The sequence below is a fragment of the Eubalaena glacialis genome, chromosome 6 (assembly GCF_028564815.1).
Source record: "Eubalaena glacialis isolate mEubGla1 chromosome 6, mEubGla1.1.hap2.+ XY, whole genome shotgun sequence".
Lineage (NCBI taxonomy): Eukaryota > Metazoa > Chordata > Mammalia > Artiodactyla > Balaenidae > Eubalaena > Eubalaena glacialis.
The window spans coordinates 142,448,824-142,454,256 of NC_083721.1; positions in this window are offsets into that span (position 1 = coordinate 142,448,824).

The window sequence follows — 5,433 nt, forward strand, 5'->3', positions numbered from 1 at the left end:
TTTTAGTTGCGGCATGCAGGATCTAGTTCCCTGACCAAGGATTGAATCCAGGCCCCCTGCATCGGGAGCATGGAGTCTTCACCGCTGGACCACCAGGGTAGTCCCAATAAGTATTTATTTATATGTGACCAACTAAGCACTGTGGGAGAGAGGAATTATTATCACTGTCCTCAAGAGTTGTATGAGCTAACTTGAAGATAATGCATACACCTGTAAGAAGCTAAACAACAGGGCAAACGTTTCAGTATGGTGAGGCAGAAAGAACACTAGCCTAAGGTTCCTGAGATCTGAGCTCTATTTCCAGCCCTGCCAATAATTAGCTGTGAGCTTGGGTCAATCTCTTAACCTCACCTGGCCTCAGTTTCCACATTTGGATATGGATTAAATGATTCCCAAGAGACCTCAGCGCCTAATATTGTGATACAAAATAATACATCTATCACAAGGAAGTCAGGAAGAATAAGCATGATTATCTAGATGTTACAGAAAGAGGAAATTCTTTCTGTAATGAAGGACAAAATAATTTGTCCAGCATCAGACTGTTAAATCAGGTTCATTGTTGTTTGTATTAGTCCATATAGGGTACAGAGAAGGTGCCCTAATCTGTGTTTGTTTTCCTCCACTTACACAAAGTTGTGTTTGTCTTTCCATTATGTCTCTTTGGTTCTGGCTAGGTCATGATTGCTCATGTCAAAGACCAAAGAAAATGCCATTAGAACCCATCACTGGAACAGCTACATTTAACACCTCCCTGAAAGAATACATTTTTACAGGAAGCAAAGAGGTATGTTGCCCTCTAGGAAGTGTATGTCACCTTAGGGTAATTAGGCTGATGTCCATTCCCCTGATGGCAAATGTAATGAATGGGTCCAATAACCCTTGATATCAACATAATGTTGGGGTGGGATTGGAGGTCAAGTTTTAGAAGGATATAATTGAGGTGAAGAGGATATAAACAGCTTTTCATCTATAACAGATTCTTCCTTTGTAACTGTAATTTACTCCTATATTTTTTAATATATGCAAGCACATTCACTCATATAGTTAACTATATTCATTCATATAGTTCATTGAGATCCGGCTGTATGCTAGGCCCCATTGTAAGGGCTAGAAGTACCGTACAGAGCAAGATAGCTAAGAGCCCTGTCCTATCTCCCTTTGCCAATGTATACTGAACCAGGGAGATGGACATAATAAAAAAATGAGTAAGTAAGATATTTTTCAGAGTACAATCAATGCTATGAAGGCTGTAAAGCAGGGTAACAGGCTATACCTTACCAGGTTCTGATTCCCTCGATTTAGAATGTAAGTACCACAAGAGCTTGTCATCACTGTACCCTTTTGCCCTGGTTAGTGAATTTTAACTATGCGTTCCTTTAGATACAGTAGTCGAGAAAGTGAGACCTAAAAGAAGAGTTTTCAGCCACGCAGAGATGGAGGGGAAAGAGCAATGTTCCAAGGAGGCAGTTAAGTTCAGCATGTTTAAGACACATAAAGAAGGCCATTGTGGCTGGAGCGTTGCAAGGACAGGAAAGTGTAACATAAGGTGAGGTTGAAGCCCAAGTCAGGGACTAGAATAATCTGGGCCTTGTAAGCCAAATGAGAGGTTAGGAGTTTGAATTTTCATTTAATTGCTGTGGTAAGCCATTGGAGGGTTTTAATGAGGGATATTCTGTGACCTTATTTTTAGTGTTAAAAGTTTCCTCTGGCAGTTGGGTAGGGAATAGACCAAGGGGAGCATGAGAGGAAGCGGGAGATCTGTTAGAAGGTGAGAGGTGATGGAGGCTTGGTGCAAGGGAAGAAGTGTTGAGAAGTGGTTGAATCTGAGATCTATTCTGAAGGTAGAATAACGGGGCAAGCTGATCGGCTGCGTGTGGGGTGTTAGAAAAAGAGAGGAGTCAAGAAAGGCTCCAGTGTTTTGGCTCCAGTAACTTGGTGCTGGAGGTGCCACTCACTGACAGGGAAGCTGGGGGAGGAGTAGATTTTTTGCAGGAAAAATCAAGGAGTCCATTTTGGCCATGTGACACTTATGGTGCCTATTAGACTTCCGAGTGGTATGTAGTTTTTTTTTTGTTTTTTTTGTTTTGAAGTGTATTTGATTTACAATATTGTGTTACTTTCTGCTATACAGCAGAGTGACTCAGTTATACACATATATACATTCTCTTTTTATATTCTTTTCCATTATGGCTTATCCCAGGAGATTGGCTATAGTTCCCTGTGCTGTAGGATTAATGGTTGATATGTAAGTATGGCAAGATGTCGGCGTTGAAGATCTTTTGTGTGTCACTGGCATTTAGATGCTCTGGAAAGCCGCAGACTGAATGAGGTCACCAAGGGAGAGCATGTGGAGGTGAGAGCCAGAGACCAAGCCTTGAACACCTGTCAGGGGACTCCAGTTTTGACCTTCGAACAGTATGATATTTTACATGGAACGGCACTACCTCCCAGGTCAACCCGTCAGTCTTAAGTCCCCATTTTGTCTTCCTCCCTCTCAACAAGTAGTGGGATCCCACCTTGGGGGGGCAGCCGTATTGGTGAGAACCTTTAATCACACAGGTCCCCCTGGGACCCACCAATATGGTGTCAGTTACCCAGGCAGAGGCTGGTCCCCGCCGTGCGTCTCTCCCATCTGCAGAATTCCCCAACTCCCCCAGCCACAGTGCTCCCTCCCTTCCTCTCTTTTCCTCTGAACTGCTGTCTTCCTCATTACTGTCCGTACCTCTGCAGACATTCTTGCTGGTGTTGTAGCTACTTATGCAGAGCAGGTGCCCTAATCTGGGTTTCCCTCTGCTCATACAAAGTTGTGTTTGTCTTTCCATTATCTCTACTTGGTTCTAGCTAGGTCACCATTGCTTACCCCTACTTTCAGCTACATTGTATCTTCCTCAAGGGCAGGATATTCTCTTATTTATCTTTCTATCCCTGATCGTGTTCTGCGTTTCCCCATTTAGAATGTAAGTAAGTACCATAAGAACTGGGACCTTGTCCGTTGTGTTCACTGCTGTGCTCTTGGAGCATGGAACAGTGTTCTTGAATAAACACAGACAGAGTGAATGAATACAATAGCTGTTGATAGGTTTATGTTCTAGACAGGTGATCAAGTGCCCTGCCTCAAAGGAGGACTTTCTCCCTTTTGCGTGACAGATGTTATCTCCACTTTGGGCCCCCTGTAGAGCTTTACCACTACACACACTGAATGCTGCAGTATAAAGAGGTGTTTCACTTCTCACCACCTTTATGGACCCTTTCCACAGTCTGCTGATGCTGAAGTAGATAAGAACAGGGCATGCGTTTGTGGTCTGTGTAACACATATATGCAGTTGGGGTCTGTGGTAAATTATCTGCAAAGGTGGCCGTCAACAATTTCTTTCATCTCTGTACGTATATCATCTACACGTACATCATCCTCCCAACAAGAGATGGAGTTTGTTCCCCTCCCCCTTGAATCTGGTGGCCTTGAGACGTGCTCAGTAGAAGTCAAAGTAACGTCATATGACTTTGGGGCCTGGGCCTTAAGAGTCCTTGCAACTTCCAGTTTTACTGCCTTGGGATCTAGACACCATGTTTAAGAAGCTTGGAATTCTGGACGATATGAAACCACATGGAGAGAGAGAAGCCCAGCCAGCGTCCAGCCATCCCAGCCACTGCAGCTGAGGTGTGAAACATGAATAAAGCCATCTTGGATTCTCCAGCCCAGCCAAGCTTTCCCAGCCAACCAGATGCAGCAGAGACAAACCATCCCAGACGAACCCCACCCAAACTGCACAATCATGAGAAAATAATAAATGGGGCCGTTTTAAGCCACTACTTTTGTGGGTTAGTTGTTATTTAGCAACAGGTAACTAAAATAGGATCTGTTCCAGAATTCCTTTTATGACAAAACTTCTAGAAACACATTGCATTTAAAAGCAGAGTGCCTGCAATTTCTAGCAAAACTACAGATGCAATTATCCCTTGTCTCAGCTGTGTCCCTTCTAGGAATCTATTCCAAAGATATGCTGGCAAAAATACAAAGAGATATATTGGCTGTTCACTGCAGCACTATTTGTAATAGCAACAAACTTCAAACAACCCACATGTCTATCAGTAGGGGACTGGATGAATAAGCTATGTAGCATCCATGTGGTGGAGTACTATGCAGCTGTAAAAAAGGACTGTGGACCACCTCTGTGAACTGCTGTGGAGGGATCACCAGGATATAAGGTTGAGTGAAAAAAGCAAGGCAGAGAAAAGTGCGTGTAGTATGGTATGTTACTATTTAACTTTTTTTTAATTTTTATTTTTTTGGCCTCGCTGCACGGCATGTGAGATCTTAGTTCCCCAACCAGGGATTGAACCTGCGCCCCCTGCAGTGGAAGCACGGAGTCTTAACCACTGGACTGCCAGGGAAGTCCCTTAATTTATTTTTTTAATGAAAGGATAAAATACAATACTTTCAAAAGAAATTTATTTCCTATAGGTGGAGGGAGGGTATAGGGTAAATGATACCACAGGAATATAATCCACAAACTCCAGACTGTGGGAAACATTATAAAATAACCAATCCAGTTTCTTCGACAAATAAAAAAATTTTTTAAAAAGGGGATAGAATGGGAACCTAGTGATTAAAAAGAGGGACTTAAGAGCATATGAACCGATTGCAATTTTTGAACCTGTTTGTATTCTGATTTGAACAAATAAACTGAAAAAGTTTATGAGACAATGGGAAAATGTAAACATGGGTTGAATATTCAATGATATTAAGGATTTGTTATTTAAGTGTGATAATGATAGTGTTATCTTCTTAAAAGAATCGTCATATATTTGAGATACACACTGACATTTTTTATGGTTGAAATGATATGACAGTGGGAGTCGCTTCAAAAGAGTTACATGGATTGGTGAGGTGGATGAAGTTATAGATTAAACCAAATTGGCCATGAGTTGAAAATTATTGAATCTGGACAGTTGGTTCATGAAGGTTCATTATGTTGTCCTCTTTACTTTTGTATATATTTGAAATTTTCCAAAATAAAAAGTTAAAATAAAAAAATAAGGGCCCCTGAGACCCCGTGTTTTAAGGGCACTGAATCCATTCTCTTCATAATAGCACAGCTTAGGTCCATCACCCCCAAGTCACGGCATCTATGTCAAATGGAAATCATGTGAACCATGATCGGTATTTAGAACTCTGGGTGATTGACACCATGTAAGTGATTTTAAAGTTACAATGAGTTCTCAGGAGGTCCAGGTGTTTTCGTTGTTTTGTTTTTTAAGAATTTCCTGTGCAACAAAGACCTACTGTATAACACAGGGAGCTATACTCAATATTTTATAATAACCATAAGGGAAAAGAATCTGGAAAAGAATATATATAACTGAATCACTTTCCTATACACCTGAAACTAACACAGCATTGTAAATCAACTATACTTCAATAAAAATTTTAAT